This window comes from Tamandua tetradactyla, chromosome 14, assembly GCF_023851605.1.
Source record: "Tamandua tetradactyla isolate mTamTet1 chromosome 14, mTamTet1.pri, whole genome shotgun sequence".
NCBI classification, from domain to species: domain Eukaryota; kingdom Metazoa; phylum Chordata; class Mammalia; order Pilosa; family Myrmecophagidae; genus Tamandua; species Tamandua tetradactyla.
The window spans coordinates 3,998,207-4,023,489 of record NC_135340.1 but is presented as its reverse complement, the minus strand read 5'-3'; the positions used below and the strand labels follow the sequence as shown (position 1 = coordinate 4,023,489).

The following is a 25,283-nucleotide window of genomic DNA, read 5'->3' as shown; positions in this document are numbered from 1 at the left end:
GATATGGTATGCATGAGGTTTTTTTTGTCTTTTTTTATTTCTTTTCTAGATTGATGCAAATGTTCTGAAAAATGATCATGGTGGTGAATATGCAACTATGTAATGATATTGTGAGCCACTGGATGTATTAATTTTAAGCTCATAAAATATAGTGGGAAAAAATAAGGAAATGCACTGTACCTGCACTCTGAAAAGAAATAATTCAAGAGCATGTATACTTTCGTATACTTAACTCTGTTTTTATTCATTTTTAAATGTGTAATACAGAGATATCCCTCAGCTATGCTCAATTCAATGGTAGGCATTTCATATATTAATATTCTATTCTGTTCTTAATATAGTAATTTGTTCATTAAATTATTGGTTAATATAAAATATTGGGAGATTTTTTAAACATTAATTTAAAAAATTATTTTGAAACAAAAAGGAAGAATGGAAAGAAAGAAGGTCAAAAGGAAATAACAACTTATTAGTCAGGCTCAGATAATGTGATTGTGCACAGATTTATTGAAATTAAAAACACTCAACAAATAAACGAGCAACTTGATTGAAATGGAATGGCCACTGGCCACATTAGGCAAAATGTATTGTTTTTAAGTATGAATCTGCTAGCTAAAGTGTGAATACCTGAGCCAGGCTTTCATGATCTTTAAATGGTATAGACTACTGTATTAGTTTGCTAGCTGCCAGAACGCAATATACCAGACACAGAATGGTTTTTAAAAAGGGGAAATCATTAAGTTGCAAGTTGATAGTTCTATGGCTTTGAAAATGTCCAAATTAAAGCATCTAGGGAAAGATACCTTAACTAGAAAAAAAGGGCCCTTGAAGTTCGGGATTTCCATCTCAGCTGGGAGGGCACATGGTGATGTCTGCTAGCTTTCTCTCCTCATTTCATAAGGCTTCCCTGGGGGAGTTTTACTTCTGCTCCAAACTTCTCTGACTGTGTGAGTGTTCTTTGTTCTGGCAGCTTTGTGGGTTCTGGTGGCTCTAAAGCATTTTCCAAAACGGTTCCCTCTTCAAGGGCTCCAGTAAGCAACCCCACCTTGAACGGGTGGAGACACATCTCCATGGAGACCATCTAATCAAAAGTTACCACCCACAACTGGGTGAGTCACATCTCCATGGAGACAATAAAAAAGATCCCATCCAGCAATACTGAATGAGGACTAAAGAACTTTGCTTCTCTGGGGTAAGCAACAGATTCAGACTGGCACAATTACATACCAGCTAGTCAACCGTAGTGCCACACTCAGACTCTTCGCTTCAGTCAAATTACCCTCCCTGAACCTTCTGCACACCATATAATTTGCTACTACTGTACCTGTGCTACACTGACCCTGAAAGGAGGATCTCCTTAACATTTCATCTAAGCCCCACCCATCCTTTAGTTCCCACCTCCTCCTTGCCTTATCCTAAACTATTACTTTGTGTAGAAGGTGATGATGTTTATTTCTATAGAATGAAATCGTTGCTCTGGAGATATTCAGTGTGTACCCCAGACACCTCAGATAGCCCAAGTGCTGCTCCCATGCTTGGAGAGGGTGGAGCCAAGAGAAAGTTTGCATTTGCAGACAGTCAGGCTGCTGCATAGGCCCTTGGAAAGGGTAGGACTGCCACTTTGTAAAGCTCCGAGTATCAACAACTCTCAGACTTTGAAATCTATTCACATTTGCCCTGCAGGTTTTCATAATTGGTTGGGCCCAGTGACCCCTGTGTTCTTTTCAATTTCTCCCTATGGAAATGAAAACATGTATCCTATGACTGTCCCTCTTTTGTACGTTGGCAGCCGATAACTTATTCTGAGTTTTACAGGTCCACAGCAATAGGAGAATATTGCCTTAGGACAGATCATGCCTGCAGCTGACTTTGATGAAATTTTGTACTGCTTACGACTTTGTATTTGTATTTTTACTGAAATGGCTTAAGGCTTTGTGATATTGTCATGGAATGAATGCATTTTGCATTTGGAAAGAACATGTCTTTTGGGGGGCCAAAAGGTGGAATGTGCGAGTTTGAAATTGTCATGTACCCCAGAAAAGCCATATTTTTCAATCTTCATTCAGTACTGTCAGTATTGCTGAGTGGAATCTTTTTGCTGTTTTCATGGGAATGTGACCCACCCAATTGCTTACTTTTGTGGGCAGTAACTTTTAATTGGGTGGTTTCCATGGAGATACGTCTCCACCCATTCAAGGTGAAGTTGCTTACTGGAGTCCTTTAAGAGGGACTATTTTGGAAACAGCCAACAGAGCCCCACAGCAGAGACCTTTGGAAATGCCTAAAGAAAAATGCCTAAAGAAAAATGCCTGGGGAAGCCATTGAAGAAGCCTGGAGAGAAAGCTAGCAGATGTTGCTATTTACCCTTCCAGCTGAGAGAGGAATCCCACACATCATCGGCCTTCTTGAATCAAGGTATCTCTCCCTGAATGCCTTAGTTTAGACATTTTTATGGCCTTGACTTAATTTGAACATTTTCATGGACTTTGAACTCTAATTGTGCAACTTAATAAATTCCCTTTTTAAAAGTCGTTCTGTTTGTGGTATATTCCATTGTGGCAACTTAAACTAAAGCACGAGTCTTAATGAGTTTGTCAATTCATCCAATCACTCAAACGTAATTAAAATGTCTATATTAATTTTTAACAGTTATGCCTTCTAGAAACCAGCCCAGCACTCTGCACTGCACTGATCTCTATCATCTTTTCTAAGCAGGAAAAAGGGAAAATCTTCCCATCTGATTCCTCAAAATGAAAACAGGTGTAATGCATCCAATTCTACCCAGCGAAATAAGCAATAAATCCAGTAGGAAACTACAGGGATAATTTAGGGGGAAACAATCATCTCTTCTTCTCAGCAATTATATGGTGGCTCTTAAACTATCACACTTAAAAATCGTCTTACATTAAGACAGGTAATGAAAAGAGTTCTTGGCTTCTGGCCAGCTCTAACCTAATCCCCCTTGAGAAAATGATGAGATATTTTAAGCTTACTTGGTTAAAAAATGCTGCTCAATGCTTCAGATGTCCACAAAAATGTAAGATGATTCTTCTAGAAAATGAAGGGTGAGAATTAATCAAGGTGTAGCTGCCAACCCTTTTTGGAGTTGCACTTTTGTGCACTTGTTAAAAGTTGGAGGATGAAATAAAGTATTATGCACAGCTAGAAAATGCAACTTAACTATGTTTTATCTATTTTTTCCTCTCTTCTCCCCTTGGATTCACTGCAAGCAGCATTCACTCTAATTAGCCTGGACACCCAGGTAAAGTGAATCTGAAAGTCGTCCTAACACTCACCGTGCAATACAGTCAGAAAACGATTTCCATCAACTTGTAATATAATAGTAGTCCTTACTGACAATCACTACAAAGATAAGAGGGAAAAAAAAACTTTCAATAAATGTATACTAATTTAGAATAGATTCACCATAATAGGGATATTTAATAATAGGAGTGATATACTTTGATAACTAGATCCTTTGGAAGACACAATCTGTTGAATTTTGAGCAAACTGCAACATTGGCAAAATGCAGCAGAAATGTCTTCATATGAAAATGTAACCTTGAAAAATAAACTAATCAGCAATCTACCTCTTATCTTATTAAAAACGGCTCCTACAATTATCCCATTATATTTCTTACCACTAAGGAAACACATGGGGATCTTTTGCTTTCCATGGTTAATTATGTTAAAGATTTCTCAAAGTGGAAAATATTTTCCAGAGTGGAATCTCGAAAGTCCTTGTGTACAGTGAGTGTCTGAGTCATTCTTAGGAGTCAGTATGTCGGCTGATTCCTGAGTAAACCCCTGAACATCCTATTCTCAAATAGTGATAGCTGACAAAGAAATGCCAATCCCTACTTTCTACTGAATGTTCATTACATTAATAATTTAATTTCCCCAGTCAAAATTTTCTCTTGTCATAATTATACTATGCAGATTGCTAATTCACTTATTCTGTTCTACCCAATGATATAATGCATGATTAAACAATCTAATAACTCAACTTTCCAAGTGCATTGGAGAAAAGATGGCAAAATGGCTATCAAAGAGAATTACCAAAGAAAATTTCCTTCAACTTATTCTATCCACATCAAGATTAAGGATCACAAAGTGTTATATGTTTTTTTGTTTGTTTTTTTACACTTATTAATTCACTCAACTCATGTGTACTGAGTGTAGTTTAGGTCAAGCATTCTGCTAACTACTATAAATTGATTAAGACCAAAGTCCTTATACACCAGAATGCTAGTCCGATTATGTCCAAAAGGGAATACTCATGTCCATTATTCATGGAAATTCATGCAGTATCAAACTCCTAAATACATAGCCTCAGGTTTTCTTAATAAGAATAGAATTAGAGCAAAGAAAAATGGACTGTCTTAAAGTAATATTTCATCCTGTCTACAGAGGAGCCTAATAAACTATATTGCCTCCCAACAAAAATGTATTTCCCTTGGGAAGTAAATATCTGTGTTGGTCAGATACATTTTCTCTCTCCTTTGGACTGTGTTTCTAAATACGTACAGATTCTTCTACCTACCTTTTTTGTTTCTTTTTATATTTTTTTCTACTTACTTTTATATTATCTGCTAATGCCACATCATTACTTCTGACAATCAGATTAGAAAACAATTGATTTAGCCCCATCTTTTCTTATTCTGTGGCTACACTGTGGTCTCTTCAATTAGATTTAGTATTTCCCAAGTCTCCAATGATAGCACTTAACAAGAAATCCTTCCTTAAGTTACTGTATTTCTGAAGATGGCTAAGTTGCCCCTTTTATGAGGTTTTGTGTTTTGCTTTTTTTTTACCACTTTTGTTCTGAATGTGTTCACATCTCCAAACCCTGAGGCTACCTTGTTGATTATTACATACTTGACTGGAGTTTCTGAAATGCTGTTATGAATCTTGGATTTTATGGGAAGAGTTCATTTAAAAATAAGTAACACCCACACCTGCACATGTAACAGATTTTCTTACTCAATTTGGATGTGAAAAAATGTGGCCCTTATATACTCCAGTGATACAACTGAATTTGCTCATTTGGATCTGTTACTAGAAGTGACGGTTTTGACATGAAGAAGGAATAGAGCTAAAGAACTAGATGTGTTTTGTTACCTGTTGAGGTTTTTACAATTTTTGTTATGGTAGAATGTATCAACATAAAATTTCCCATTTTAACCACTTTCAAGTGTAGTTTTAATAGTTGTATTCACAATATTGAGCTGCCACCACCATCATCCATGGCCAGAACTTTTCCATCACCCAAACAAACTCTACACTAATTAAGCGTTAATTCCCCAACACCACTCCCTACCCCTGGTAACTTGTCATCTTCTTTCTGTCCCTACAAATCTGCATTATCTACTTATGCAAATTCATATAATATTTGTCCTTTTCTAGCTGGCTTTATTTCACTCAACATGTTGTCCTCAAGGTTCATTCATGTTGTAGGATGCACGAGCCCTTCATTTCTTTTTACAGCTGAATAATACTCAATTGTGTATATAAAATACATTCAATTTTATCACTCATCTGTTGAAGCTTTTGTTAGGGTGCTTCCTATTTGAAAAACTGTTAATATTTGTAGGTAAAAGACTGAAGCAGATAATCAGAAATTCAAGTTTAAATTATACAAAAGTGGCCAAACAGTACTGTATATTCAGAAATCACAAACCTATTGATGACAGGGGACTATATGTAAGTTAGCAAGTGCTTAGAAAGAAGATAAATACTATAAAATGTCAGAAACAACCTTATGAAAAGGAAGGGCATAGAACAGTGAGAGAGAAATCAACAAAATTAGCTGAGAATGTATAGGCAGAGAATTAAACTATTTAAAAATCAAATTAATAATTGCTGCATATCTACCTTAACTTTAGGGACATAGCAATAAATGATTATGTATGCTCAGTGTTAGCAGAGATATTATATAATTGACTCAATTCTGTGTTTTCAGAGTGTGACATGTATCTGGCACATGGAACTTTCTGGTGTAAAAAGTTCTTGCAGTTAACAGATAGGGGAAAAGCACAGCATTATACAGAAGAATATTTTAATAGTCTTTTAAAAATGTGGGGATGTACTTCAATCCTACATTAATACTCAACAAGTGGGAGTTTCCTAAAAGTTAGTTGGAGTTGAGAATCTGAAACCCCTACCAATGAACTTTTTTATCTTCTATATTAAATCCATTAATGTATCAGCCCTTTAAGTGGATCTTTTTATTCATGTATAGTTTCTTAAGTTTATATGTTGGCCATTTGAAAAATATTCATTCTTTGTACAATACCAAAACAATTACATCCATTAATATTACCATTGATAATTTGTCAGAAAAGTATTTAAGTTTTCAGACGCTGTGAAGCTTACAGTGGATGATACAAGTTATCCAAACTCCTAATTTTCACTTGAAAGATCACATTTTCTCATAGACAATACATTATATACCAGGAGTAAAAGGCCCACTTTGTTCATTTTGGAAAAATGTCCACCAAATAAATATCGACGTCTGAATAGTCTTATTTTGCTTCTCAGCTGTTCTTTCAAGTAAAAATGGCGTCCCATTTAAAAAGTGCCTAGTTCCCCTCACAGACTAAACCATTACATACATTATTTACTCCAAGGAGAATGTCTGAGTTTGCATGCTGCAAGAGTGCTCTACACAGAGCCACCCATGATATTAAATAATATATATATACTGAAGGGTTGAAATTTAATACGATCATTTTATTCCCTACTTGACAAAGACATTCTTAAGTTAAGCTGGCTTTGTTTTTTTTTTTCTTTTTCGTTTTTACTGCAAGTGCCCGGCAGTGAAGGGTATAATTAGAATCTGGAACCACTGTCTTTGACTTGTCCCACAGCACCATCGGTTTGGGCACCTTTCCTTTTCCATCACCAATGCAAAAACCAGCACAGTGTAAAAGGAAGGGATGTACTGACACTGCCATTTAAATGACTTTGAACTTGCAGAACCTGAAAAGGTTCCTAAAGACTCCTAATCATCTACTGACCACACTCTAAGGGCTGTCAGAGAAGAGACTGGGGAGAGAAGGAGCAGAATGCATGGACTGTTTTTCTTAGTTTAGGATCTTTCGCCTGATAAGAATATATATGATTGAGCTAGGATATTGAGGATGGTAGTAAAACTTCTAAAATACCTGTGCGGATGTTAAAAACAGACATTAATAGGGCTGAAAACAAACCGACACAAATTGGTGTATTAAAGCACCAGTTCGGGTTGGAAATGATAACTTGGTGGCATCATTAGTCAGCATCTGAGGATTTTACACTAAAAAAAAATTAAGGTATATGTAATATCAAAGGTGAATCAGGAGCCAATTATGAGGGAGAAAAATTGAATGTATGCTTTCAAAAATGGCCAGTGCAAGGATTTTATAATGTTACAGACCCAGGCAAAATACTGGTCATTTGTTCACAGCCTGTTTTGCTCTCTGTGTACAACAGCGATATGGTAGCAGACCTATACTTTTTTTTTTTTTTCTACATAGGCAGGCATGGGCAAACCAACCCCGGTCTCTGGCATGGCAGGCAAGAACTCTGCCACTGAGCCACCATTGCCCGCCTTGTACATTTTAAAAATAATGTATTTGAGATGCTTGTGAAATATGTTTAGATGTTTAATAGTTTATAATGGGGGAAATTGCAGTAGATTATTTTTGAAAACTACTAATTTGTGTTCCCCTTACTAAATAGGTATTACCCAGTAACTTTTATTGAACTGGGTAAGATATATTTGTTGGTAGTGCCAGTCACCAGTATAGTGAGAAAACTATAATTTTCATCTTCCAAGAGTTAGGAAAAATTGAGATTATATTTTATGCCATTATTCTACATTTTACTATTGCTGTTTAACCAGTTGAGATCAGAAACCTGCCACATATACCTTAGGCACTGTAGAATGTTACATGAATATTCAATGAATAGAGGCCTCCAGTGTGAAAAGTTTAATTTTCAAGGTCATTAGAAAGGAGGCATAATCCCAGCATCACCAATGGGTCTCTGATTTTTTTCGTTTTCCCTTTTATCTTTTTGTCTATAAACCTTGTCATTTAAACTGTTCATACCAGAGTGAATATTTTTTGACATTTTGATGTGTATAAAATAGTCCCTAAGGTTAATATAAAATATTATCCAATTCCTAATTGTACCAGTTTGAAACTATGATGTGCTCCAGAAAAGCCATGTTTTAATACTGATTCAATCTTGTAGGGCAGCCATGTTTCTTTTAAACTTGAATCAAGATTATGAAGTGGAAACTTTGGATTATTTTCCTGGAGATGTGACACACCCAACTATGGGTGGGAACTTTTGATTAGATGAAGATGTGAATCAGCCCATTTAAGCTGGGTCTTGGTTAGTTTAATGGAGTTTTTTAAAAGAAGAGACATTTTGGAGAAAGCCCAGAGCTAAAAGACAGACATTTGGAGATGCAGAGCCCAGCATTCAGTGCCATGTGCATTCCCATGGGATGCTAAGCAAGCAACAACTCATAATTGTGTCCTGGAATAGCTAAGTGAAGGCCCACAGATGTTTAGAGAGGACAGCACTGGCATCAGCCTCTGGAAGCAATGGAAACAAGAATTAGAATCAGCAAATGCCAGACATGTGCCTTCCCATGTGATACATATCAGTCCTTTTTGAATAAAGATATCTTTCTCTGAATGCCTTACTTTGGACATTCTTATGGCCTTAGAACTGCAAACTTGTGTTTTAGTTTGTTAAGCTACCAGAATGCAACAAACCAGAAATGGGAACAGCGTGTATAAAGGAAAATTAATAAGCTATAAGTCTACAGTTCTGAGCCTATGAAAATATCTTAACTAAGGCATCCAGGGAAAGATTCCTTAATTCAAGAAAGGCCAATGGATCTGGAATACTTCTGTCAGCTGTGAAGGCATGTGGCTGGCATCTACTGGTCCCTTGCTCATAGTCCATTGCTCTCAGCCTCTGTTCCTGTGGGGGTTCCTCACTCTGCTTCTCTGGGGCTGCTTTTGTCTCTTGGCTTCTTTTGGCTCTGTCCACATTCTGGCTTGTTTCACATCTCATGGGAAGACACATAACAATGTCTTCTAGGTGCCAAGCATCTCCAATCATCCATGTCTCTGTTCTCTGAAGCAACTGTTCTCCAAGCGTCTACCTCTGCTCTCTCTCTCAGTTCTGTCTCCATTTCCAGCATGTTTCTCTTTTAAAGGATTCCAGTAAACTAATCAAGATCCATCTTGAATGGGTGGAGTCACATCTCCCTCTAATCAAAGATCACATCCACAATTGGGTGTGCCACATCTCTGCAGAGATAATCTAATCATGCTTCCACTCTACAATGCTGAATCAGGATTAAAAGAAATGGCTGTTCCCACAAGACTGGGTCAGGATTATAACATGACTTTTCCGGGGTACATAATAGATTCAATCTGGCACAACCTATAACTTAATAAATTTCCTTTTTAAAAGCCAGTCCGTTTCTGGTATTATCTTTGAAGATAGAGTAAAGATGTGTGCATTATCTTTCATTTTCAGTAAAAGCAACAAGGTTGTCCAGTTTTTGCATGAAATCCAATTTATGTACATAAATATAGACTACATTGCTAATAAATTAATTATTATTTGCACTTATATAATGTTATGATTTAATAGTTATAAATTTTTGCTACATCTGTCATTTAGAAATCTAATTCCCTCCCCTTGGTTCTGGGCTGGCCTCTGTAACTGGGTTGACCAATAGAAATGCAGTAGAATTGACATAATTTGACTTTTACAGCCAGGCCAAAAGCATCACTGCTGCTTCTGCTTCAGTCACATGGCAGATACATTCACTCTCAGTTCCTTCATTTTCTTTTATGTCATTATTTTTTCCATAGGTTTTTTCATTTAATAAGTATTTCACCACGTGCTTTGCTTTCTATGTATGTCTTCTGATAATTTGGAAGGATTATACATTGTTCTAGCAATTATATCTATATCTATAATTTCAATTAAAACACTCCCTTCTATGTGTAATAATGAAATTAGCATAACTGCATTTCTTTTTCCTTTCTTCCTACACATCTACTTTCCAATTTTAGTTGATTATATAGTTTGTCTTAGTGTTTTTTTTAACACTTTAACTATCTTTATAATCCCATTTTTTCTTCATATTTTAATCAATTCTTTTGACCACTGAGAATAAAAGATGAGCAAATCAACGTACTTCAATATCTCCCACATTCCTTAGCTATTTTTTGTGCAAGTTTTGTTATATATAATCATTTCTACATTATCAGGATTTGTAACATTTATATTTGACTTTGGAAACCTAACCCCCACATTTAATTATATTGCAGTCCTACAAGCAAATGAATATCATGTTCATTGTTAGTCCTTTGAACATAGGTTCTCTATTAACATTTTCCAGGATGAAATTTGTTCTATTGTTTTTTACAGGGATATAAGAAACTAAAGTTCATGAGTCTCCACATCTTTAAAACATATTTGTTTTATGCCTTTGCCCTTGAAAGTCCTTTCAGTTGAATATACAATTTTCCTTCAAGACTTAATTAACATTGTTCAAATTCTTCTAGCCTGAAATATTGTGCTAGAGAACTATGAGGTAAAACAGGTGCTTTTACACTCATATTCAACAATCTTTTTGCTTTGCTAACAAAAATACATTCTTCCTTAATCTTTGAAATTTGGTAACTTTAGTAAGCTCTACCTTGTTAAGAATTACATCTAATTTGCCTGAGATGTATTTTGTCCCTTCAATATATTTCTACAATTTTTCAAAATATTTTAATATATTTTTCATTCCATTATATTTAATTTCTTCTTCAAGGACACTAATTACATGTGTTTGACCTCCTTTATATTGTGTCCACATGTTTTTCCTTCATTTCAATTCTACTTCATTTGCTTACTTTTCTCAATCCTGACCACCTTGTCGTTCTTATGCTTTCTGCAATACCTTTCTGCTTTGTAGTGGTGATTCCGATCTGGCTTCTGTGAATATGCTAGTATCGCTTCTGCCTCCCATTTCTCTTCTGAGCTCTGCTCATATGTTGCTTGACTTTTTGTTGTCCCTCTGCATTTTCTCTGAACCCCTGTATCTTCTTCTTGACCTCTTGGGCTTTTGAAATTTGGGGATTTAATCAAAATATATTTGGTAAAAGTTATTGAACCTTTTGGATAGATTTTACTAATGAGTGGAATTAATATGCCCTTATTTTTTAGTTTCTTATTTGTCTTGTATGATCTTATTCTGACTCTTCAGAAGTTTTTGTTTGTTTGCTTTCTTATTGTATTATGATTAAGGGAAACATGCAAAGACATTCTTTTGGTTGATAGAAATTTCTTTAAGACATAGGATTGTTGGTCTGAATTCCATCCAGTTGATCAAAAGCAATGTCACTGGAAAGCTCTTGATGCTCACCTCTGCCTCATCAGCAGACGCTTCCTGTATGCATGGCTTGGTTTTGTAACTGCTCATTCATCTTGTCTCCACTGCTTCTCATTGAAACCAAACTGGGGCCAAGGAAGTTCCCAACACAAACTGCACACCCCATTCCAAATATAGCAAACAAGTCATCATTGGTTTTGCATTTCAGTGTGTGTCACTCACTTAGGAGAAGTGTGTTCAAACAAGTCATAATTATTAAATATGGTTATGCAAACTTTTATTGCACAATTCTGGAAGGCACCAATTGTATTGATTTCCTGAGCAATCTCAGGTATTCCTCTAGCCCTAGGTTTCCGCTCTAAATCATTCTACATCCTCGTTTAATGTTTGCTAGCTTTAGATGGGGCTGTCAGGTATCTTCCAGTTTTGTCAAAGATGGATTTTACGGAAAAAAAAAAAAAAGAAAAAAAGTTGGATTTTAAAATTTCATTTTTTACTTTCCCTGTTTCATTTTGGTGATTTGTGAATGAAGAAAAGGGTAAAAACAATGAGTGAAATATTGTTTTGAAATATAGAACTTTGAAGATTATTCTAAATTGCTTCCAGTCACTTATTTTCCAAAGTTAAAGTAGTTAGTCCTCTTTCATTTCTTTACCCTTCCCTCAGAAATGGTTCTTTGGAGAGTGACATCATCAGCACAGCAACATCAACAGCTACTGAAAACCTCTCCCCAGCGAGTCATCAAATAAAAAGGCAATTCTCACTTGTTCAGAACTCTGGAAGAAGGTATAGGCTAGAGAAAGATCCCACAAATGGTGAATCAAAGAAAGAGAAAATGTTCAGGTAGGAAACTGCTGTCCTTGACCAGCGGGTCCTCTCCCTTCCCCCTCGTTCGGTCTCACAAAGCTCAGGATGGGCCCAGAGGTGGCAGCTTGGACCTCTGCTACCTGCCACTGGGGACACAGCCTATAAAATCTCTCACAGCAGTAAGACAGATCCCCTCCTATATCCAGACATAGGGACCCAAGTCCACAGGGACCTATAGAAGGAATTAAGGTTAAAAAGGGTTGCTAAAATAAATCAAAGACCTGAATAAATGCAAAGACATTCTGTGTTCATGGAAAACTAAATGTTGTTAAACTGCCAGTTACACCAAACTGATCTGCAGATTCAACGCAATGCCAATTGAAATTACAACAGTCCACTTTGCAGAAATGGAGATGCTAATTATTTACTTTATTTGAAAGGGTGAGGAGCCATGAATAACCAAAAGCACCTTGAAAAAGTAGAATGAAGTGGAGGTACCACACTTCCTGACTTTAAAGCATATTATAAAGCCACTGTGGTCAAAACAGCATGGCATTGGCACAAAGATATACATACTGATTAATGGAATGGAATTGAGAGCTCAGAAATAGACCATCAGATCTATGGACAATTGATTTTTGATAAGGCTTCCAAGTCCACTCAACTGGGACAGAAAGTTCTTTTCAATAAATGGTGTTGTGAAAATTGTATATCCATAAACAAAATAATGAAAGAAAACCCCTACTTCACACCTTATTTGAAAATTAACTAAATATGGATCAAAGACCTAAATATAAGAACAAGTACCATGAAATTTCTAAAAGAAAATGTATGGAAATATCATCAATAGCTAGTGATGGGCATTAGTTTCTTAGCTTTTACAATCAAAGTGCAAGTAATAAAAGAAAAAAATAGATAAATGGGGATACCTCAAAATCAAATACTTCAGTGCTTTAAAGGACTTTGTCAAACACGTGAAAAGGCAACCGACTCAATGAGAGAAAATATTTGGAAATGACATAGCCGATAAGGGTTTGACATCTGTTATACATTAAGAAATCATACAACTCAACAATAAAAAGACAAACAACTAAATTTAAAAATGTACAAAATACATAATTAGACATTTCTCCAAAGAGGGAATACCTATGACTAAGAGGCACATGAGAAGATGCTCAGCTTCACTAGTTACTAGGGAAATGAAAATCAAAACCACGAAGACATATGCCTACGAGAATGGCTGCCCTTAAACAAACAGGCAACCACAAGTGTTGGAGAGGATATGGAGAAATGGAAACACTTACTCACTGCTGGTGAGAAGGTAAAATGGCACAGCTGCTGTACAGGGCAATTTGGCAGTTCCTCAGGAAGCTAAGTACAGAGCTGTTTATAACCCAGCAGTCCCACTACTCAGGAAATACCAGGAAGAACTCCAAGCAACGGCACAAACAGACTTTTGCACACTGATGCTCACAGCGGCATTGTTCACAATTACCAAAAGAGGAAGGCAGCCCAGATGTCCATCAACCAATGAATGGATGAGCAATGTGTGATGGAATATTATCCAGCAGTAAGAAGGAGTCAAGTTCTGAAGCATGCAACGACTTGAATGAACCTTCAGGACATTATAAGTCAGACACAAAAGACAAATATTTTATGATCTCACTAATATTAAATAATCATAATGTGCGAGCCCATAGACTTAAAATAGAGATTATAGTTGACCGGATATAGAATCAGGCTAAAGAATGGGGGGGCAGTTGCTTCATAAGTGCAGAATGTTTGCAGGTTGAAAGCAAACCTTTGGGAATGGACAGAGGTGACGGTAGTGTTATTGTGAGAAAATGAAACAGTGCTGACTAGTGTGAGTGTGGTGGAAAGCAGAAGTGCAGAGCCATGTGTGTCACCAGAAGAGAAATTGGAGGTTAAAAAATGGGAATGTAGAACACAGCAAACCTTGCAGCGAATGATATCCATGATTAACTGTACAAATATACTCAAGTTCTTTCACGAACTAGAGCAGATGTAAAACACTATTATGAAGAGTTAATAATACAGGGGTATATGGAGAAAATGTACCTATCACAAAACTCTTTCATCAACAGTCACAAATGTACTGCATTAACACTGTGGGTCACTATTATAGGGTGATAAGAGTATGGGAGGATTAAGATTTTTATTTTTATTTATTTTCTGGGGTAATGAAAATGTTCTAAATTCTATCATAGGGCTGTATGCACAACACTTGATGATACTGTGAACCAAGTGATTGTATACTTCGGATAGTTTCTATAACGTGTGGATACACCTCAGAAAAAATGCATTTACGTACAACTTTTTAAAAACCCTATAGAACAGGGGTGCAAGGGTAGTTCAGTGCTAGAATTCTCCCCTGCCATGTGGGAGACCCAGGTTCGATTCCCAACTCATGCACTCCCCAAACCAACAAACCAACAACAACAACAAAAAAAAAACAACAAAATTTCAACAAATGTTGCTGCAATAATGGGATACTTACATGGAAAAAGAATGAAATGTGACCCAGCCACACAGCATACAAAAAAAAAAGAAAAAAAGAAATAAAATCTATGAAATAATGAAGAACACATAATAAATGTTCAATAAATTCTACACTGATCAAAAAAATTGTTCTACTCAACTCAAGCCTTCTCTCTCTTAGTAAACAATACAACCCACCAGGTAATTATCTAAACTAAATCCGTGTGTCCTCCTTGCTGTCTACTGTCTCTAAGTCCCACAGGTTCGACCGGCAGGTGTTCGCATTCTACCCTCACTTCTGCTGACACCGCCTTGTCTGTCCACAGCCATTTTTACCTAAATGATGGTAATCACCATTGTTTCTGGTCTCTCATTTTTACCAATTTCCTTTCTACATCTGCGCGTCCTGGTATTCTAGCCTATGGACAAAGGATGCTATAGAGCACTTAAAACATGGCTAGTCTTCATAAAATAAACACAGGATTTTGAAGAATTTGTATGAAAATAATATTTGAAATATATCATTTATATTTTTCTATTATTAAGCATTGAAGTGATAAGAATTTTGATAAATTGTGCTAAAATATATTGTTACAATTAATTTCGCCTGCTTATTTTTACTTTCTTAACACAGCTATGGAAAATTTTAAAGTACATGTGCTTCTCATTTGTGGCTTCCAATATATTTCTACTGGACTGAGCTACTCTAGCTAGTAGCAACAATGGCTTTGTTGAAACACAAAGAGGAATGTGTCATCACCCAGCCTAATGTTCTCAGGTAGCTTCATGTTATAGCTAAAATCTAAGCCATAATTGTGGGAAGACGGCAGAGTAGGGAGCTCCAGGACTCAGTCCTTCCAGCAGAGCAACTGTTAGATAGGCAGGAACTGTGTGACACAAACAACTATTTTGAAACTCTGGAGGCCAGAAGCACATGGCACAGCAACCAGGGAAGAGTAGGAGGAAGAGGCTGGCAAGTTCCAGTGAAGAACAGTGGTCGCACTCTATGGAACTCACTACTGGTGTCCATTTCACACACACGTCACAGGTCCCACTGCTGTCTACCCAGCTGGTGACGAAAGGGACATCTCAATCCTCTTCTCCAAAAACAGGGCTGGGCAATCCTGATCACTGATCAGAGGTTCTGGTTGGACCTCTAGGAGCCTGGCTCAGAGGGTGACCATTACTTCTGCCCAACCAGGAGGAGGCAGGAGCCATTGCTTCATCCTGCCCCGGGGCAGTGGTGCTGGAGACTTAAGGTGCTAGGCTTCCTCTGGGTTGCAGGGGGCAGTTAGTTAATGGGCTGCATTTGCTGGGCAGACCAGGAAACCTCTTGGTGCCTTTCCTGATCTCCTCCCCAGGTTACTTTGGAGCTGGCCTATACCCTGTATGTGGGCCCCTGGCCCTTGTCTGGGCTGTGGAACTATTCTCAGGGGTGAACCTCCTCCCAGAAGGCGCCCTCCAAGCAGCTTGAGACATAGAACCTACAGCTTTTATAACACAAAAAAAAAACATAACAAAAATTAGAAAGATGAATAGAATCTAATCAGCTTGTCTTACCATGGCTGACAAGGTTTTCATCACCTGGTTTGGGGTTATTTATACTCCCTCTCACCCACTCATTACAGTCTTGCCATGTTAATTTTTATTCTGTTTGTTTTACTCTTGCTGTGCTATTTGTTGCCTCAAGACTCGTACATGCTCTTCTTTCTGAGAAAAATGCACATTCCCTCATGCTTAAATGCCAGCTCTCTTCAGTTCCAGCTCAATATCACTTCTTCAGAGGGATGTTATTTGATTACCCAACCTAAAATAAGTAATCTTTTATGATTGCCTATATCCTCCCTTTATTAACTCATAACAATTTGCTAAAATCTTGTATAATATAACAATCAGGGGTATTCTGAGATAGTCCCAAAATATTTTCAAGTCCTGTCAGCCTTTTCAGTCTGCAGTTTTTCACTCATCAAATCAACGTGTGGCAATCAGAGAGAACGCTGATGCTATTAAGAACATAGCAGTCACATTTCATCTTTCCTATCAAACATGATTTAAAAAAATCATTATGGAAAAAAATAGCTTTTGAAGTAGTCGAAGGAAAGGACTCCAAATTTTTTCTTTCACCCCTCACAACTCATCAGGAGCTGTCCTTCGTGGACTTGGCAACAGGTTTTATCATTAGCCAAAGAAGATTCATCTAACCTGGAATGGGAGGAGGTGAAGGCATGGAGAAAGGAAGGCATAAGAAGCGTGTTAAGATTACCTTCTACAGGGGAAAACTGCACAGTAAGGATGAAAGTGTACAATAGGATGAAGAAAAGGTAAACGTAGAGAGTTTTTGCTTACTTTCCCAATGAAGTTTTGGGGCAAGAAAAGACTGTCAAACTAGATGGTCTTATGTCAACTCCAGCACATTATGACCATGTAATGGTAAGGCAGAAAGGAAAAAGAAAAAGTGGGAGATAGTGAGGGATGAAGACTCCCTCACCTTTCAAATCTCTTGAAGAAAGACCAAAAAGTTATCCTATGCCCAGAGATAATGTAGGATGTGGACATTACTTTTAGAGTCATTATGGAGACGTAATACTGATACAAACATCTGCAAGATGGACTACCAATGGGGTCCAGATGTAGCACATCTGGGCATGAGTCTGCAGTATATGTAGCATTTTCCAGAGCCAACAACCATTGTCTGAGTCAGCTTTGAAACTCTCTAGGGAACCAAAATTAAATTCAGCAGCCTCATTTTTTTATAAAATTAATTCAATGGATGTAGGATCAGTTCTCACTGATGACTACTGAGGAGGCAGAGGGCGTCACCTGAACCCAGCACTCCCTCTCCCACTTGTGGGAGCTTGTGAAGCCCCATCCACCATCCCCGTTGCCTTCTTAGGAAGAAACGGAGGAGAGGAAATTAGAAAGAATATACATTTACTCAAAAGAGAACTACTCATCCAAAGAGACTATTTAAACCACGAGTTACAAAGATAAAGTACGTTTTAAAATATCTTCATCAAAACTCAGGAGGATGGGTTCACATGTTTAGATAATGTTGAGAAGATAACATCTAACTGCAAGTGATAAATGTTCTCACACCAGGACTTTTCATCTGGCTCTTCAACCACAATCAGGATCCGATAAATGAACTATGTCTTCCGCATCAACATTAAATATGCAGTGCTTACCCTAAGGTTTAACAAGCAGTAGGCAATCAATGCTATAACGGGAGGGCAAGAGAGCAGGAATCGAAGAGGAAATGTGACAAGAACAGAGATTGGAGTCATGCTTGAAATTGAAGAAAGAGGCCAAAATCCAAGGAATGAAGATGCCGTTAGAAGCTAAAAAAAGCAAGGAAATGGATTCTCACCTAGAGCCTCGAAAAGAAACACAGCTTTGCCAACACCTTGATTTTAGCCCATAAGAAACATTTTAGATTTCTGACCTTTAGAACTGTCAGATAGTACATTTGTGTTGCTTTAAGCCACCATGTCTGTGGTAACTTGTTACAACAGCAATAGGAAACAAATACAGATTTTCAGTAAATTAATGATTATCTAGTATGGTAACTTGCAATCATCTAAATTACCTTAAAAATGAAAAGTTTTGCTAAATGAAAGCTTGTAATCACACCACATGGTTAATAATGTACAAACCCTAGGGTGTATTTGTACATTTTACTAGTTTAAATAATGGTAGTACATTGGATTTACAGAGCTTTTACTCAGATAATAATACCAGAAGGCAAAATTAGAACTAATCATAGCCATTATTTTTGAGTTAGTATTGAGAGCACACCCTTGTTGCTAATACAACCTTTTATATATTCTAATGAATTGTTTCACACCTTCATAACAGTTGCTGACCTTTTATATTTATGCACTAAAGCTTCTTTATATTTTTCAGGAAATACTCCAGAAGTCATAAGAAAGAATTTTCATTGATCTCTAGTGCTCATTTAGGAGAACATATTCTTGCCACAGAGAACCATACATGCATAATTTCAAAATAACAAAATAAATTTAGGAATTTAATATTCACTTAGTGCTTTACAAAAAAAGATTCCTTTCTACAGCAAGCTGTGCAATGAAGTGTTTGCTTGCAAATCACTGGATACTTGTCAGAAAGTTGGGAGAAATAAAATTTTCAGAATTAAAGGTTAAGGAAAAATGAATTCAATCAGTGTTATTGACAAAAATAGTGTAAAGGATTTAGAAATTCAAATGAAGCCAATGGTGAAACATGAGTCCATTTATAAACAATCAATTTTAGCACACTTATTATGGAGCAAAGTCGGTGTAAAAAGGGATATACAAATTAAAAAAATCATTTCTAGTTATCTGGCCATAATTCTCAACATACTGATTCAACTGTAAGTAACTGCAAGAATTCCAAAATTGGAAACTTCATCTTTATCTGCTTCAGACTTTTCATTTATTCCTTCTCCTTGGATTCTAACAGTGCGTTTGCTTTATCTCACTCTCATTTTTGCCCTACTTTCAAGTTACTTGAGTCTAAGAAAAATTGAAGATGACAGAGAAATCATATAAAATGTTCCTGGTAATTTTAACTGACAATCTAATGGAGAGTCTAGTCTTCCCTTAAGGGACTGTGATATGACAAATGTATTAGTGCAGAGCTCAGAGTCAATTTCTTTATTCAAGTTCCTCATAGGACTAATAATTCCATAGCATCTGCAAGTCAGTTAATCCCAAAGGTTAGCCTGTGACAATTTGTTTAGCAGCTACTCTTTTAGGATAGGTGGCATTTTTTATTTTTGAAAATGACATGAAATAGCACAGGAAGCAAAAACGGCAGCAAAGTGAAAGAGGTCACAGGAAAGCAGGGCTTTGGTGGAACTAGGTTCTTTACTGTAGTAATCAGATTATCCTCTAAATCAATCAGGGTTCTCCAGAGAAACAGAACCAAAAGGGCAAATACTATAGAAAGATACGCTGCCTCATCCCATGCACAAGCCGAACTCCATTAGAGCAGGCCACAAGCTGGATAGTCCCATAAAGGTCATGCTGAAGTCCTTAGTCCAAATTCCCCAGCCGGAGTTGGCTGGCTGGAAATTCGAGCCAGAGCCAATGCTGGGGTTGAGTCCCAAGTCCTTCTCTGACCTCTGACATCCCCAATTCTGGTTTTTAAGACCTTCAGCTGATTGGATGTGGAGACTCACCACACTGCTAAAGGCATCCTCCTTTGTCAATCATGGAAGCAAATTCCATCCTGAAATACCCTCACCGGAACAAGCAGGTGATGGCAAGACCAGATAACCAGGCATCACATCCTAGCCAAGTTGACACAGGAAATTAACCATCGCATTCTCCAATTGACTGTTTCTTGAAATGTCCTTCAGCCCGGCTTATTTAGCTGAGTAGGATGCTTGTTACTTCAATATTAGTGCATTATTATGATAATTTTCTGTCATAATAGTCATATTTTATAATCTATAAACTATACTTATGAATGTGGGGATGACAAATATTGAAAAAAATTGTATATGTACAACCTTACTTTTTATAAAACATTCGTATAATAGTTCTTAAGATCAGCAAGTTTTCATTATTCAACTTCATGATTAAGCCCACTAAATATAACCGGGTGTCCAAACTAATACAGTAAATAAGTGAGTTTGAATGCACATGTGTGCGTTCTTTGAAAATGGATCTATTTTTCTAAAATTTTTAAATTCTATTTTAAAGATAGAAGTAACTTATTATTTCACTCAAACATTCAAAATTTGTGGAGAGAATAGACTATGACCTAGTTTACATGAAGTGTTATCCTGCAGTCATTGAAAGTGACTTGCAAAAAACTGTTTTTTTAGGTCTATACTTGCTAACATTTTACTTTCTGTATAATTGGTGAAAAATTTTAGAATTTTTTCTATCTTGAGCATCAGAAAAAAATAAAATAAAACCTTAATAAATTCTAGATTATTAAATATTTATTGCAGAGTATTGAACTTATGAGAGTATTTAGTCAAATACTTTAAAATTGTATGTCTTAAAATAAATGCTGAGAAAAAATTATAAGCTAGTTTTCTTTCAAAAAATATACATATGATAGAAAATGATAACCTAGCAACCTTAGAATAAGTGTAAATGAACCCTTATTTTTAACTTCCTATGTAAAAAAGATTGACCCCTAAAAGTTAGCATTTATGCTAACGATAACATTAAAAAACTCATACCGAAAACAATGAATTAAAAAATGCATAAGGGGGCTGTGTGATGGTGGTTAGCGGCAGAATTCTCGCCTCCCATGCGGGAGACCCGGTTCGAATCCCAGTGCCTAGCCTTGCAAAGAAAAAAAAAGCATAAAGAAAATAATACATAATCCATGGTTTTAATTCATGTTAATGTAACTTTTTATTTTCTCTTTTAATGCTTGTTTTTTCTTAATATGACCTATTAACAGCATTCTTGTTTGAAATCAGTATGTGCTTTATTTAAAAATAGAGTGAGAAGCCCACATAAATCCATGTATAAAATGCAACTAGAAAATAGTATGATGGCTTATTTAGTAAGTATACAAAAAAAAAAAAGCACACACACATATTTAGAAGTTTCATTTTTCATTGCTAACTGGGAAGTAATTTGAAGCTGTCACTTCTTTTGTCCCTTTAAGTTCAGAAAATGTGGAAGAAATGTATGCAACATTCTGTGGCTGTTAGCAATGAGGTGAGAAGGGCGATTTTCAAAATACAGGCCATTTTACTGTATCATCTTTCTTCTTGAAAATCCTTGACCTTTCAAAAATTTGCATCATGCATGTGGGTGTTGTTTTGACGGTTTGTTTTCTTTGAACTATTTCAAGAGCAATTCTCATTTCATCTGAAGATTTTCTCCCATTACTGGCTTTTCAACTAAACAGGGCTGGAATCTGAAGATGCCTTCCTCAATTTGGGCTGCAATCTGGATTTTTAATTCTTTTCAAATTAACCTGTGGCACCTCCGGATGAAATGGGCATATCTGCATTTAGCATTTTTCTCTGTTCTCTTAATGCCACTTAAAAGGGCAAAAATTGTCAGTGCAGCTGTCTTTTTCATCCAGATTACATTTCCAGGCTTATTCAAGAGTTATATAGATGTACGCTGGGCACCATGCTTCTCCTACCAAGGAAAATCAGCACTGATGGGTTTTCTTCCCTTCGGCCATTAAGTTTTATTCATTTTTAGACTCATATTGCCTCAAGATATTTATAATTCACACATTATTTCCCATTTTTCCTGCATGTATTTGTTCATTAAATAAAACAGCAACCCATTAAGGCTGCTGCTCTCGGGTGGAATTGGCACTGCCTGAAATACCAAGTACAATAAGAGTTTTCCTTAATCAGCTCATTTTCTAACAGGGTGACTCAGGCACCCCCACTTTCCACCTGTATGTTCATCCTAATGCAAATCATAAATATGGCCTGGTTACTTGCAACTCCTTTGCTACTGCATGAGAATTCTTTCTTTTCTTCTCTCAGCCCTCTCTGTCCCTGCTGCAGCCGTCACTGACCTTCCAGGGTGCACAGTGCACATCTCTTGCATTTCTCTCTGCTTCTGGGCCACATTTCCAGGCCCATCAGTGTGTCCTCACAGCTGAAATGATCCTGGCGTCTCATAATACATATAGTAAAAGACAAGTAATCAAACACAGTGGTAGAATTTCTGATCCCTATTAATCACCAGGGGCATTTGAAGTTTTTTAAAAACAAATTGCCTTTCTGTAGATAACTAAAATTATGAATTTTTCTAGGTCTCTGGGAAACATGCTATGTAGAAAATTAAAAGTTACAAGTTTAAATATAAAATCATATCTTCAAATGTCTCTTAAATATAAAACACAGTCGTGCATAAAAGACCTCCAGAATTAGTTTAATGAGTATTAAATATCTGTTTTCTGTAATTCGTTTTTATTGCTATAGTGAATACAAAGGAAGTATAAGAAATGGCCTCTGTACTGAAAATGTTTTTATACTAACCAGGGACATATGAGTAGCATATAGGGATGATTAGATTGAAATACAAAGCACTCTATTCTCCAAACACCTTATCTAGTAAAGGCAGACAGATGTTTCTTAGGGAACAGAGAAATTTCTCATAATTAGGGCTCTGGAACAAGGACAAGCAAAGACCTTAGTGATAAGCTTCATGTTTTAGAGGAAGAAAGGAATGCAAAATGATTAAGTGACTCACCCACTGACATAGACCAATTGACAGCTAAATTATTTCTATAAAAGCTATAACCCGTACATAAAAATTTAGATGCTCTAACCCCTACATCGTCCCATTAAATCCCACATCATTGTTAACCAAAAATTTCTATTCTTAAATATCAGAATTTCAATCCAAATATTTCCTGCTGCTGGTTCTTTTATGTAAACATTCAACCGTAGTAATAGCACTCGATAACTATTTCAAAGTAAATCACACAAGAGACTTGTTTTCCCGGGATTTATAAGCAGAGAAGGCTGGTGGCAAGTGGGAAACCTTAGAGAGCTGTTTCTGGAAGGCTGACATTGTAACCTGACTGACGTATGGTGAGGAACACAGCGGTCAGCAGTAGATGTGGCCTCATCACTCCGCTGCTCTCACTCTCCAATCACCTTGGGTTTTACTGCCTCCAAGGCTCTTCCCTCCAAGCCTGAAGCTTCAGAAAGATTATCCACACTAGGTCATCATTTTGGTCTTAGAGAGAAAATATACTTTATGGTCTCTGTGGTACACTTTTAGAAAGTTATGCATTTTAAATAGGAAACGGAATTAAATTTTCTTGGTGTGTTCTAAAACTAAAGTGCACATGAAATAGACTGTACATTAAAGTATTATACATTTCTTGGTCCAGTGACAAATGACAAATTAAAACAAAATCAAGGTTATGATGATTTGAAAATAAACAGCAATAACTTGTTACTACAATAGGTTAGTTATTAAGATGTATTTTCTGCGTAATATCTGAATCAACATGTTTAGAGTTAACCTTTTATAATGCATATAATGATAAGCTTTGATATAGTTGCAAAATAATAGAAGGTGTCTAGATTAAAAGCGTGTTTAAATGATTTAGCCAATGATCACAGAGCCCACACTCCAATAGTTTTTCTCCAAAATAACTAGAACAACTTTACTCTTTGCAAATATAAAGTAACACCATCTTTCTTTCCTCTACTAAGAGACTGAATTCCAGAATACTAGGACGAGTGGACACCCAGGAAATGCTCAAGATCTAAAAATCAGGAATGACTTAGGGTAAGAATTTTGTGACCAAAGTATCAGCTCAATACTTCTATACGGTTATTACTCATTTGTTTTCAGATACTAAGATTAGTGACTTGATATATTTTAAGCGACTAAGGAAGTCAGTAAGACGATGGACCCCAGAAATGTCAACATCTGAATGTGATCACAAGTGTCCTTAAATGTTGAAGAGAAGGTCATAAAAGGAGATGTGACAATGCAAGTAATGTCCTCTAGAAAGGAAAGCAGCTCTGTTGAAATCTTGATTTTAGCCCATGGAGACTTGAGTCTGGCTTCTGACCTCCAGAACTGCACAACGATAAATTGTATTGTTTAAGCCACTGTTTGTGCCAACTTGTTACAGAGGTAAAAGGAAACTAAGACAGTTGTCACAATGGGAGAATCAAAAATTCAGACCACAGAATTTGTATCTACACATTAGTATAAAGCTCCTTAGGAATTTTTAATAAGTGAGAGGCATTTAGGCATTCCATGCGTTTAAAAAATAATACTTCAACAGTGTCTTAAAACCAAGTAATAGAGGATAAAGATGAACACTAAAATAAAGAAAGAGAATTGACAGTATGTAGCCAGTAGGTTGATATTATCCCATACCAAGCTTCCCAAAATGTATTCCTTAAAGCATTAGTGTTCTGAGAGATATTGATAGGTTTGCAGAAGAAAACAAAAGTTCTCCCAAATCAAATATTTCTGAAAACTCAACTTCTTTGCCACAGGACTCTACTATGTCTATGTGCATTGGAAATATACAAATGGTAGTGCAGTATTTACAAAACATTTTGACCAAATAATTTAATTATCACCATCACTTAAATCTGTTGAACATAGCCTGGTAAATGCTTAACAGGTCTGGTATACTGGAAAATCTATTAAGATTTTTATTAAAATGACAAATACCTCTGTTCAACTTATTTCACATATTTAATGAGAAATGGATGCATCCATCTTTTTTAGAAAGGTCTGAAAAGAAGCTCACTAAAATAACTGAAAATGCATGTTGGATACTCACCACAGGTAAAGCTTCCTTCAGTATTCAAAGAAGTATAATGCCCTTTAAGCAGCAAATACCAGTGTACCCCTGGATAAAACAGCAGAACTCTTCAGCTTGGACTCATTCTACAATGAGAACCATGCGAATCCACGTAAAGTTGACATGTTCCTCAGTTTCAGTCAGCTCCCTCTGCGTGGTACCAGCACTCAGGTTTGGCTCTGTTTCCCTGGGCCCACCCATCCAGGGTTCATTGATTCTGAGGTACAGCCACAAAGTAAAGGTGAAAGAGAGACGTAAAACAAAGTGCAACACAAGTTATGAGCAGTGTTGA

General features: G+C 36.5%; 1 long non-coding RNA gene across 1 annotated transcript; it reads right to left on the bottom strand.

Annotated features, from left to right (window-relative positions):
• Nucleotides 1-3,009: 3,009 nt before the first annotated feature.
• Nucleotides 3,010-25,032, bottom strand: LOC143654781 (uncharacterized). Its single transcript, XR_013161945.1, has 3 exons — nucleotides 24,971-25,032; nucleotides 3,297-3,363; nucleotides 3,010-3,051 (listed from the first exon to the last, which is right to left on the bottom strand). It is a non-coding gene; the product is annotated as an uncharacterized LOC143654781 (long non-coding RNA).
• Between the last annotated feature and the right edge of the window lie 251 nt (nucleotides 25,033-25,283).